Source organism: Pipistrellus kuhlii, unplaced genomic scaffold, assembly GCF_014108245.1.
Source record: "Pipistrellus kuhlii isolate mPipKuh1 unplaced genomic scaffold, mPipKuh1.p scaffold_m20_p_7, whole genome shotgun sequence".
NCBI classification, from domain to species: domain Eukaryota; kingdom Metazoa; phylum Chordata; class Mammalia; order Chiroptera; family Vespertilionidae; genus Pipistrellus; species Pipistrellus kuhlii.
Window position 1 is genome coordinate 25,597,181 of NW_023425573.1, and position 14,067 is coordinate 25,611,247.

The window sequence follows — 14,067 nt, forward strand, 5'->3', positions numbered from 1 at the left end:
GGTTCTCTTCCATCATTGATGTTTCTGTCTCTCTATCTCTCTTCCTTCCTCTCTGAAATCAATAAAGAAATATATTTAAAAAAATTTTGGCTCTCAAAAGAAATTTCAGTTGTTGTACTGTTGATATTTGGCTCTGTTGACTAATGTACCGACCACTGGTCTAGCCTACTGACACCTCAGCTGTTTGGTATAGCCTATTCTTCGGTTACAAGCCTATACAACATGGTACTGTATTGAATATTGCAGACCTTGAAAAGGTACAGTAAAAATCAGGTATAAAAAGAAACAGTGGAACATTTACCATGAATGGAGCTTGCAGGCCTGGAAGTTGCTCTGAATGAGTCAGTGAGTGGTGAGTGAGTGTGAAGACTAGGACATGACTATACCACTGCAGACTTTATAAGCACTGTACACTTGGGCTACAATGAAGTGATAGAAACGGTTTTTCTTTAATGATAAATTAACCTTGGTTTACTGTAACTTTATCCTATATAATGAAAAAGGCAATATGCAAATTGACTATCACACCCTCACAAAGATGGCTGCCTATAACCAGGCCAGCAGGAGGGTTAGTGAGGAACAATTAAATGGCAGAACAAGCAGGCTGCATGGGGCAACCAGGCCAGCAGGGGGGTTAGTGAGGGATGACCAAACAACTGAACAGGTTGCATGGGGTGACCAGGCCGGCAGGGGGGTTAGTGAGGGGTGACCAAATGACTGAACAGGCTGCATGGGCGACCAGGTCAGTGGAGGGGCTGTGAGGGGTGACCAGGCTGGCGGGGAGCCAGTTAGGGGCGATCAGGCCAGCACTCAGACACAGTGAGAGGTGATCAGGTTGGCAGGCAGGTGAGCGATTAGGAGCCAGTGGTCCAGGATTGTGAGAGGGATGTCCTGGTTTGGAGAGAGTGCAGGCTGGGCTGAGGGGACCTACTTCCCCTACCTCCCCCGCCCCATGAATTTTGTGCACTGGGCCTCTAGTTACTTTATAAACTGAACATTTTAAAAACTTTTTGGTTCTTTTGTAATAACATTTAGCTTAAAATACACATTATACAACTGTGCTAAAATATTTTCTTTTTATCTTCTATAGCATAAGCTTCTCCTGTTTTTAATGTTTTATTTTTCTTTCCCTTTTTAAACTTTTAAAAAATATATATATTTTATTGATTTTTTTACAGAGAGGAAGGGAAGAGGGATGGAGAGCTAGAAACATTGATGAGAGAGAAACATCGACCAGCTGCCTCCTGCACGCCCCCTGCCGGGGATGTGCCCACAACCAATGTACATGCCCTTGACGGGAATCGAACCTGGCACCTTTCAGTCCGCAGACGGATGCTCTATCCACTGAGCCAAACCGGTCTTGGCATCACTATTTATTTATTTATTTATTTATTTTTATTGATTGATTTTTTACAGAGAGGAAGGGAGAAGGTTAGAAAGTTAGAAACATCGATGAGAGAGAAACATCGATCAGCTGCCTCTTGCACACCCCCCAACAGGGGATGTGCTCACAACCAAGGTACATGCCCTTGACCGGAATCGAACCTGGGACCCTTCAGTCCACAGGCCAATGCTCTATCCATTGAGCCAAACCGGTTTCAGTGCACTTTTTATACTTTTTAATTAAAAGCTAAGACACAACTACATGTCACCCTAGGCCTACACAGGGTCAGGATTATCAGTATCACTGTCTTCACCTCTTATCCCATTGGAAGGTCTCCAGGGACACTAATGGGCATGGAACTGTCATCTCCTGGGATGTATTTCTTCTGGACCGCCTCCAGAAGGACCTACCTGAGCTTCTTGAGGAGGTGTCACTCTTCAGAGAGTGCTAAATTGGCAGGCCCATCATCATCAGGTGATAGGAATTTTAATCTCAGGAGATCAGTGTCCTATAAGCCATCTGTCATTGACTGAAATGTTGTGCAGTTCATGACCATATTCTTTCTAGACCCAGAATAGGCACACATGCTTTCAGCAAGTCTTTCATTTATGTCTTTCCCGCTAGTGAGCAGAGAGGACGTGTGGCTTAACTAGTGGGAAATGTATGATTGTTGTTTGTCAACAATGGTCCTGAGGAGCTGAAGGTTCATCTCCACAGTTTTGCTGCTTCCTTCAAAATAGAAATTACAATAATGAGAACACCTTTGTAAAGTGTTCTGTGGAGTGCCTTCATGGACAATAAGTCATGAATCCCTTCCACTCAGACCATCTCCTGAAGTTGGTAAGGGTATTAATGCAGTTATCCTAACTTGACACATGAGCAAATGAAAACTCAGAGTTTTAAAGTATCCCATGATAAATGTCAAAATGAAGACTCCTGGATCTCTTGACCAGGCCAGCTGGGCAGGAGGGTGGGGGCGTGAGGGGTGACCAGGCTGGCAGGGGGGCAGTTAGGGGTGACCAGGCAGGCAGGCAGGTGAGCGATTAAGAAGCCAGTGATCCAGGGTTGTGAGAGGGATGTCCAACTGCCAGTTTAGGCCCAATCCTTCTATTATTATATAGGATAAGGTTGCAAGTGTTGCCACCTACATTCTAATTTAGTCTGCTCTCCAAACTAACACTTGGCATCCTGCTTGTTCCTCTGAGGGCTCATCTTGCTTTTAACTGACACCAATGCACCACAGTCTGCTTTCCAGACCCACTCAGCCACTGCATAAAGAAGCTGAGAGTATGGAGCTGGGGCTCCAGGAATTGTGGGAAGAGCTGGAATGCTCGTTGCTTTGTTGGGACTCTGGTAGGAGGCCGGGACTCTGGGCTTTGCAGTTTCCCATCCTGCATGCTGTGACAGCAGGGTTTAGGTTTGAAGCATGCCCAATTATTTTACATGTAAACACAATGTTCAGAAGATGTGTCCTCATCAGCAGGGATTAAAAAGAATTAAATAATATTTAATACTGTTGGCCTGGTAAATGAAATTCATGCACATTAAAGGAATTAATTAAAGGAAATATTTTAATATTGCTATTTGTCAGGGATGCAGGCAGGCAGCACCATATCCTAGGTCAGGGATGCAGGCAGGCAGCTTCACCTCAGCGCTGGGCAGGCCTGCGCATGCCTCTGCTGGTGGCCACCTTCACTGGGGGCCACTGCACCTCCGCACAGGCCGTGGATGGCCTGCTCATGACCCCTGGCCGTGCAGCCTCTGGGCTGGGCGGCGCCGAAGGCCTGTGCACACCCCCATTGGTGTCCGCTTCCGCTCGGGGCCACTCCCAGGCCAGATGGCGCCGCATGCCTGCTCGTGATCCCCGGCCGGGCGGCCTTTGGCCTGGATGGCACCGCTGTTGTCCGCTGCTTCCACTGGGACCCACTCCCGGGCTGCGCCAGTCACTGGTGGTGACTGTTATGGCGTCCAGGCTAATTAGCATATCCCTTTATTATTATATAGGATAAGATTGGTAGTAGTGCCTATGGACTGGCTCTAGCCACCTTGGACCCTAAGCTGTCTGCTTCCTGTAGTCCTCTATGGTCTTTATTGTTTGCCCAAGTGAGAGGCATCATGGTTTCTACTTGGCTAATGTTAGGGAAGTGGTCAAAGCCCTCAATATGGCCTGCTTTTGTGTTCCCAATTTGAGATGACCACCATTGATAGTAGGACTCACTCACCCTGCAAACTTTTGAGTCATAGGAAATAGGGTGGAGACCAAAAATCTAAGATGATAAACAGCTTGTGATAATTTTACATATTTGCTATTTTTTCGTCTCTCATGTGCTGGGTTGCCTGAAATCAAACTACTTTACAATTTTTGTACTAGAATCAGTATTCTAACAGCCTGAAACTTCAAACATTTTTTTAATGCAGTCATTAGTTGATTTAAAAAAAATACATATTTTTATTGATTTCAGGGAAGAAGAGGGAGGGGGGGAGGTAAGGAGGGAGAAAGGAAAGAGTAGAGAGGGAGAGGGAGAGGGGGAGGGAGGGAGGGAGGGAGGGAGGGAGGGAGGGAGGGAGGGAGAGAGAGAGAGAGAGAGAGAGAGAGAGAGAGAGAGAGAGAGAGAGAGAGAGAGAGAGAGAAATATCAATGTGATGGGAATCAAACCATAACCTCCTGGTTCATAGGTCGACGCTCAACCACTGAGCCATGCCAGCCAGGCTATTAGTTGATTTTTACTGGACCTGAAGGACTACTTGGGTCACACTACTTGTCTTTTCTGAGAATCTGCGCAGCCATGAATATCTGCTTCATTAAATCTTTTCTTATGGTTATATTTGAGATTACAGGTTGAAATATACTTTTTAATAAGCATGAATTTTGCCTTATATCTCCTTTACATTACCTCGAGGGCATTAAGTTGGTGTCCTTGAAGGCCCCTCTCCTAGGCTTGCTGCCCCTCTCTGTGTTCTCCCAGGACCTTTTCTCTGATGTGCATCCCCGGTGTCTCCTCTTCCTAAAAGGCCAGCAGTCATTGGGTTAGGGCTATACCTCTATGACCTCACTGAACCTTAATTACTACTTGAAAGTCCTGTTCCCAAATATTGTGAGTGTGGAAAGGAGGTAGGGAGAAGGGTTTCAAAGGCAGCCTCTTGGGGGTCAGCTTCAAAGGAACCACCAGCTTGGTTCTCAGTTTTGAGACCCTGCCTGATTGGCTTCTGGGAGAAGTTGGGGGCACCTCTCCCGAGAATGTATAAAGATTGGTTCTTCTGGTTATAATTTTGTCATTTAGTTGTCTGATAACTTCTTCAGGAAAAACTAGAAGTGGAATGTTTGAGATTTCTCGTGGTTGGAATTTTTAAGGCCACTGATAAATGGAACCAAACAACACTCCCAGAAGGCCTTGCCGACTTATGCTCCCCCAGCTTTGGAAGCCAGAGCTTTACAACGGGGTGCTGGTGCCAGAGCCTGAGTGGGTTGCTGAGGTGATCACCTGTGTGTGCCCTGTTGTGCAAGCCCTGCATCTGAACCCTGTACAGCCCTAGATATTATCATTCTTTTCCATTATCACCAATCTGATTGAGGGAGTAGTAGCTCCTTGATGTTATATTGTTCATTTATTTAAAATATGTTTTATTGATTTTTTACAGAGAGGAAGGGAGAGAAATAGAGAGCTAGAAATGTCGATGAGAGAGAAACTGCCTCTTGCACACCCCCTACTGAGGATGTGCCCACAACCAACGTACATGCCCTTGACTGGAATCAAACCCGGGACCTTTCAGTCCACAGACCGATGCTCTACCACTGAGCCAAACCGGCTTCGGCTGTTCATTTAATTACCACTTTTTTTTTTTTTTTTTAATGTTCATTATCCCATCACATTGTTTTCTTTTGTGACTTTCTTCTTTTCCCTTACTCATTTGCTATTGGAGCTATTGATTTTTTTTTTTTAATACAGATTTGTAAGTACTACCTAGAAACTGCCATCAGAGGGCAGCAGTACATCATGGTGCTGAGGGTCTGGAGCTGGAATCTGAACTTTAAAGATGTATTTTGCACAAAGGGGAGCCTGAGTCCTGAGATGTGGACTCAGAAACTTAGGACAAACACAGAAAAGGCGGTTAATTTACTCTCCAGATTGAGTTGTTTGGAAATCTATGGGTGGGGTAGAAAAAGAAGATGATGGTGAAAGGTCAAGACTATAGGTCCCAGACTAGTAACTGAATTCTGATAGGAGACATCAAGGAGCCCTAAGACAGAAGACACTTTTTGTGTGGTTGTGCCACTGCAGAGGTACCAGGTTGTTACCAGAATATGGTGTGTGTGTGTGTGTGTGTGTGTGTGTGTGTATGTGCAAATGCCCACCCCACTCTCCAGAAAGGTAGCTGGATAAGCTTTCATATATGCCAACCTCTCTTTTTGAGCTATATTGTTCTCAGTCTCATTGGGAAATTAAAGCAGCTGAGTAGGAAGGGTCTGGGTGGTGATGCAGAAATGTGGGGTTGGGGAGGGATAAGGAGCTGTGAACACTGCCCAGGCCTCCTTTCACCGTAGGAAGCTAGATAAGCCTCAGGAGGATGTGAAGCTCCTGAAATCATGCAGAATCATCTATGCACTTTAATCATTTTTTAAGATTTTAATTTTCAATCAATTATACATTCAGAAGTCGTTGAAAAAGAGTGGAGAGGCCTCTTGTACCTTTCACCTGGTGCCCCTCAGTAGTAACATCTATAATTTAATAAAAGCATAATATGCTAATTAGACCAGACGTCCTTCCAGACGACCTTCTGGATGAAGCCGGGCTGCGAGGGAAGCCTGGGTCCCAGGTGCGGGAGGAAGCCAGTGCTGGCAGCTGGGGAAAGGAAGGCCTACTCTTGCACGAATTTTGTGCATTGGGCCTCTAGTTTTAGTATAAGAGCTAAACCAGGAGGATGACATTGGTGCAGTTCAGGCCTCATTTGGATACAAGGGGCAGCCGTAAACGTGGTGTGGATGAACTCGTGCATGTTCATGATATCGTGGAGCTATGTGAGCGGTCCTGGACTGTCATCTTTTGGACTTCTTGATTTGTGCAAAAAGTATACCCATATTTATTTAAGTTATCATTAGTAGAGTTTTCTGTTACTTGCAGCCATAACATTCCAAACATACATACAGTTGCAAGGTGCAGAAAACCTAATGCAAATTGGTTTAATTTAAAAAAAAAAAAAAAAAAAAAAAAAAAGAGGAAGAGGAGGAATATTGGTTCATGTAATAAAATCCAGAGGAATAACTGAACTGGCACCAGAGGCTCATGGAGTGGGGAGGTGTTTGAAAAGAAATTGGAAGTGCTATTTCCAGGGGCAGGGGAAGTAGATGCTGGGCAGGAAACCACAGTTGTCCACTACCTCCAGCAGGGGTTTTGTGTCCCTCCTGGGGAGTGCAGTTCTTGCACAAGGGGTGTGTGACAGCTGGGCAGATAGCCCTGGAGATCTCTAGCACAGTGATGATTCATGTCTCCAAGACACTTCTGCTGCCTATCTGGTACCTCAGGGTGTCAGGCTAGTCATGGTGTCTCAGTCCATCCCCACTGGCTTGTTGTAGGTCTGCAGAAGACCGTGGGTTGCCAAGGAACTGCTGTGGTTGAAACAGGGTTGTAGGTTTCAGCTGCATATGCTAGGTAGGAGTTGGGATGTATTTAGATAGGGCCTCTGCCCTCATCCACACCACGTTTACCTGCTGCCCCTTGTACCCAGTACAGACATCAGTTTTCTGCTCTATTCTTCCCCACCCCCACTATTAAGTCCACCCATTCCAGTACCCCCGGAGGTCTTTAGAGAGACTTCACCGGGGCAAGGCTGCTTCTAGTGCCCCATGGTACTCAGGTTTATGGAAAAGGTCAGTGTTTCCCAAAGTGTGCTAGTCATGCCATTGTGGTATGTGACTTATTTTAATAGGTATGCATCACATTTTAAACATTCCTTTAAAAAATCTTTTTACTATACAATAAAATACAGATAGAAAAATACACAAAACAGAGGTAGAGTTTATTATTTAAGGCAAACACCCCAAATGCTCTTGTAATCGAAGAGATGGAATGTTGTAGCCACCAGCAGCAGCTCTGTGTCCCGTCCCAATCATAACTCCCCACCCCAACGGCAAGATTAACTATTGCCTGGCTTTTATAGTAATCATTTCCTTGTATTTCTTTATAGTTTTGGCATCTGATCATGTATTCCTAGAAACTGACTCAGTCTTGCCCATTTTAAAAATTGTATCTTCTCCCTCTCTTTTAATCGATAGGTTCCCTCTTCATCCTTTCCTTTTATCTGTTGAAGAATCCAGGCAATTTAACTGTTGTGTTTCCTAGAGTCTGCTCCGCTGCCCTTTGTATTTGCTGTTCATTGTCAGCCAGATCTAGTAGCTCGATCAGACTCAGCTTCTGTCTCTCTGATAAGACTCTAAGTGGCTGCATCGTGTCAGGCTGCTGTTCTCTGTGCCGTTCATAACCATGGATGCTCAGTCCTTAGATCCATTAATTCACTGGGGTTCCAAAATGCTGACATATATTGTTTTCATTGTGCTGAGATTCACATTTTATTGCTTATTAATTTTACCATTCCACACACTTTATAAGCAAATAGGCTTTGAGAGAATATATGGAGAGTGTTAAACAGATGATGGCAACATTGATGAGACTGTTCCAGTGTTTTGCATAAGGTAATGAGAAGAACCACAGCTGCCACCAGTACAAAATGATGGTATTTTAGTTCGATTATTTCTTTTTCATTTAGGTGCTGGAATTCTTTATAAACAGATGCTGCCTTCCATCTACCATGAGGTTACCCAGTGGTAGAGCTCATTTAGGAGAGGCAGGATAATAAATGCTTCCTTTCCCCCCTAAATTTACTAGTTTGTAAAATAATAAACTGGTTCCGTATTATCTTCTGGAGGTAACCAATTTATTTTCAGTATCATTATGTACTCATGGATTGAAATAAATTTGGTGAATTTCAATTTATTGGAATTATTACTGTGATCAAAGCTCTGCTTGTCCTGTCTTTGGCCAATGGGAACCCGTGTCCTATCCTAGTCTATGCACAGCCTTTCTCTGCTGGTTCCCATGTTGTTTATGATGTTCCAGACTCCTTTGAACATTCTCTCCTCAGATCTGCACTCAGTCATTTCTCCACATCACCCTAACTTTTTTTTTATTTTTTATCCTCACTCAAGGATATGTTTTTAATATATTTTTTTGTTAATCCTCACCTGAAGATACTTTTCCATTGCTTTTTAGAAAGAGTGAAGGGAGGGGGAGAGAGAGAGAAAGACAGAGAAAGAGATAGAAAGAGGGAGAGAAACATTGATGTGAGAGAGACACATTGATTAGTTGCTTCCTGCATGCACCCTGACCCGGGCTGGGGGTTGAATCTGCAACCCAGGTATGTGCCCTGATCAGGGTTTAAACCTGCAACCTTTTAGCGTATGGGACAGCATTCCATCAACTGAGCCACATGGCTAGGGAAATATTGCCCTGACTTTATGGATTCTATAAGAATGCTCATTGCTGCTGGTTTAGTCATTGTTTCTCAGCCTTTTCAGTGGGCAGACTAATTTATATAGGTAGAATGATAGATAAAACACTTCATAAGTTTGATAGAATGATAGATAAAGTACCTAAGTTCATACTGTTATTTCCAATTAAGTGTTAGGACTACAGATTTTTATTTAGTCTCTTTTACAAATTACAGCTCTATCTCTTTCCACACTGAGAATCCTGATTTTTAGGACACAGGATAATCACTGAAATATCCCATAATTACTCATTTGTTTCAGGCAACATTACACACACAGCAGGGAATAATTCTAATGCTCCTACTACCAGAATGATAACTGGAAATAGTTCAGAAGTTCTCACTGCAGTTTTTATACCTGCTAGCTGCTCTATGTCTACATTGATCACTCTTATATAACATATTCTCTTCCTTTTTTAAAAAACAAAAAGTATATTTTTATTGATTTCAGAGAGGAAGGGAGAAGGAGAGTGATAGATTCATCAGTGATGAGAGAGAATCATTGATCGAGTTGCCTCCCACACTCCCCTCAATGGGGATTGAGCCCATAACCCCAGCGTGTGCCCTGACCGGGAATTAAACTGTGATCTCTGCATTCATGGGTGGATGCCCAACCACCGAACCATTCTTCATTGTCACCTCTGTAGTAATGGAGCTGGACCCTGTAACTATTTCTCCTTTGAGAACTTGCCCCGTGTTAAACTTTGCTGAAGGACCCTGGAGGAGGGGGGTTTCTCTTCTGGATTCTAGTGTGCCTCATGCACGCTTCTGCAGGGCGTGCAGCCTCCCAGTGCTCAGCTCCAGCAGATCCTGGTGGCCAGGGGCACAGGCCACCTCCCCACGGAGAGCTTCCCTTGGCACCCCTGGGTGGCTCCACAGCCCACTTCTCCACCTTCCAGTGAGTCAGGGCTCGGGCGTCTTCTGAGGTCTTGATCTCAACCCTGGGGTGGGGGACCTTTCCTTGGTTCCTCAGTCCCAGCCCTACATGTAGAGGCTTCTCCGTTTTTCTGCTACTCATTATATTCTTTAAAGTTCCTGTTACTTCTTACTAGCCACTTCCCTGTTACGGTTAGTAATTTTTATAAAACTTCCCTTTTTAAAATCACTTTGTGGTTTCTCTTTCCTAAATGGATCTTGGCTAATGCAATATAGTATGAAATCTTTTTTTTCTTTTTTTAAATTCAGGAAAGTATGAATTTTTTTTTTTAATATATATATATTTTACTGATTTTTTTTACAGAGAGGAAGGGAGAGGGACAGAGAGTTAGAAACATTGATGAGAGAGACATGGATCAGCTGCCTCCTGCACACCCTCCCACTGGGGATGTGCCCGCAACCAAGGTACATGCCCTTGACCAGAATCAAGCCTGAGACCCTTCAAGCAGGCCAATGTTCTATCCACTGAGCCAAACCAGTCAGGGCTGAATTTTTTTTAAATTCAGATTTTATTTCTGAATTTTAGTTTTTAGTATTTATCCTGTCTCTTGCTATGAATTTTATTTTCAGGGACTCTTTTACCCATTTCCAATATTTGCCATTTTCTCTTGAATCTTTTTCATGTGTTTTCTTTTTGATATAAAGCTTTCCCTACTTTTTACATTGTTTCTCTTATGTTTCTCCTAATTTAATATTCATATCTGCAATTATTTATTTTATTCCTAAATCTGTCCTAAGTGCTGTCATCTCATTTCTGAGTTTTTCTCATTCTGACTTGTAATGGGCCCCCCCCCCCCCCCCCCCCCCCCCAATTTGGAATAGTTAGTACAGTTTTGCTCATTGTCTGTAAGGATGTTATTTTGCTCCTTATTCTCTTTTTTTCTTCCAGACACTTTGGATGGAATTGGATATTGACACTCTGTGTTCCTCATTTTTTATGTGAAATTATTTCTAAACTTTTGGCGTGAGAGGCTGAGGAGGCATTTCTAACTTTTGTTTTCTATAGCGTTAAAAATATATGGCAAACTATTAGAACTAATATACAAGTTCAGCAAGGTTGCAGGGCATAAGATCAGTATACAAAAATCAGTATACAAAAATGGTATACAAAAATATAGCATTTCTATACACTTGCAATGAATAATCTGAAAATGAAATTAAAACAATTTCATTTGCAATAACCCCAAAAAGAATTATGCTTAGGAATAAATTTGACAACAGGGTAATATTCTTAAAATGACAAAGTATTGTTGAAAGAAATTAAAAATCCTAAATAATGGAAAGATAGGTGTTCATGGATCAAAAGTCTCAATGTTATTAAAACAGTATGTTATTAAAACAAGTCAAACTGCAGACTCAATGCAATCACCATCAGAATCCCATTTGGCTATGCAGAAATTGACAGGCTGATCCTAATATTCATGTGGAAACTGAAGAGATCCAGAACAGCCAAGACAATTTTGAAGAGGACTTCTTGATTCCAAAATTTGCCAAAAAGCAACAATAATTAAGAGAATGTGGTGGTGGCATAAAGATAGATATCTAGATGAGTAGAATAGAATTCAGAGTCCATAAATAAGCTTCACATTTCCAGTCAATTTATTACTGGCAAGGGTGCCACGACAGTCAACGGGGAAAAGAATCATGTTTTCAGCAACTTGTGATGAGACTCCTCGATATTCACAGGCAAAAATACTGAAATCTGCCGAAACCGGTTTGGTTCAGTGGATAGAGCGTCAGCCTGCGGACTGAAAGGTCCCAGGTTCGATTCTGATCAGGGGCATGTGCCTTGGTTGCGGGCGCATCCCCAGTGGGGGTGTGCAGGAGGCGGCTGATTAATATTTCTCTCTCATCGGTGTTTCTGACTCTCTATCCCTCTCTCTTCCTCTCTGTAAAAAATTCAATAAAATATATTAAGGAAAAAAAAAAAAACCACCCTGAAATCTGTACCTACTGCACACCAGATACAAAATTAGTCCCAAATGACCTAAATATAAGAGCAAAAACTATAAAATTCTTAAGAAACAAACAGGGATAAATCTTTGTCACCTTGGATTTGGTTACGGCTTCTTAGCTGTGATGTTAAAAGCATAAGAATTAAATAAAAATAGGTAAGTTGGACTTCAGAAAAATTAAAAGCTTTGTACTTCAAAAGACACCAACCTGAAAGTTAAAAGACAACTCACTGAATGGGAGAAAAGATCTATAACTTGTATGTCCAATAAGGGACTGGTATCTAGAATATGTAGAACTCAAATATCTAGAACTCTTTCACCTCAATCATAAAAGACAATCCACTTATGGAATAATAAAGGATAAAGGTAGTTGCTCCTTGTCCTTAGTTCCTGGCACAGAGCTCCTAAAATGCTTGGGAATTCCCTGAGTGAAAACGGTGATAGAAGCATCTTTTGTTCTAATGAGATAACCTTTGGTGTGCCCTTAGGTACGATAGCTTCAGGATGGGTGCTGGTTTCCAGAAAGACTCAGTCATAATTAGAAGGTGGGAACTTTCAGCCCCATCCCCCCAACCTCTAGGGAAGGGAGATGGGCTTGAGATTGAGTTAATCAATAATGGCACAATCCTGCATACATATGAAGCCTCCATAAATAATTTTTTAAGTAACAGAGTTCGGAGAGCTGAGGTGGGGATTCTCCTGGGCTGGGAGGTTGGTGCATTCCAACCCTGAGAGGACAGAAGCTCCTGTGTAAGGGTAAGAGGGAGATCCCCGACTTTGTAGCCACATTGGATGGATAAGGTAACTTGGGGACTCCCATACTTGCAGCTGACATTTGACAGGAGAGCAGTCTTTTGGGACTGAGCTCTTAAACCTGTGGAGTCTGACACTAGCTAGTGTCAGGATAGGATCAACTTATAGTACACCCAGCTGGTTTTAGAACATTGGAGAAATGAGGTTAGAAAAGATTTTGTGTCAGGAAGGAGAAACAAAAACTCTCAACAATAAAATAAAATAAAATAAAATAAATTTTGCAAAGGGCCCAATAGGTGTGGCTTAATGGTTGAGTGTCAACCTATGAACAAGGAGGTCACAGTTTGATGCCATCAGGACACATGCCAGGGTTGTAGGCTTGATCCCCAGCTGGGGGCGGGGGGGCATGAAGGAAGTAGTTGATCATTTATTCTCATCATTGATCTCTCTCTCTCTCTCTCTCTCTCTCTCTCTCTCTCTCTCTCTCTCTCTCTCTCTCTCTCCACCTCCCACCCCTTCCTCTCTGAAATTAATAAGAAGCATATTTTAAAAATGGGCCAAGATCTGAATAGACATTTTTTTCAAAGAAGATACACAAATGGCCAATAAGTACATGAAAAGATGCTCATCTTTTGTCTGGGAAATGCCAATTAAAACTGTTGAGATATCACTCCATACTCACTAGAATGGCCATAATCCATAAGATAGACAATATACAGTGTATGTTAATTTTATCTAAAAAAAAAAAGAGAAATGAAAAGACAATGAGTATTGATGAGCTTGTGAAGAGATGGGAAGCCTCAGACACCGCTGGTGGTCAAATAGATTGTTGCAACCACTTTGGATACAGCCTGGCTGTTCCTCAAAAAGTTAAACACAGAGTTAGCATTTAACCTAGCAATTCTAAATCTAGATGTATTATAACCAACAGAATGGAAAACATGCCCACACAAACCTGTAGACAAATGTTAGCCATTTTTTCTTTTTTAATTTATTGATTTTTTACAGACAGAAAGAGAGAGGGATAGAGAGTTAGAAACATTGATGAGAGAAACATCGATCAGCTGCCTCCTGCACACTCCCCACTGGGGATGTGCCTGCAACCAAGGAACATGCCCTTGACTGGATTCGAACCTTGAGTCCTCAGGCCAAAACGCTCTATCCTTTGAACCAAACTGGCTAGGGCATTAGTCGTCTTTTTTTGTTGTTGTTGGGGATAGTGGTGGTCAGGCATAGGTCAGGCAGAGTTCTGGTCAGGGCCATCCACCAGGCCATCTGCTCTCTAGGACAAATCCTAGATGAGAATGACGCATCAACCCAAAACTCCAACTTAGTTCATTTTGTGGTGAGAAGTGTTGTGCCAAGAGCATTGGAAAACACCTGGTGCCATGGATCCACGAATTATTTCCTCTGTGGTTAACCTATATTTGGGAAAGCAAACCTTCAACAGAAGATTGTTATAGGCAGATGGAATCCGGACAAGGAACCTTGAAGAGG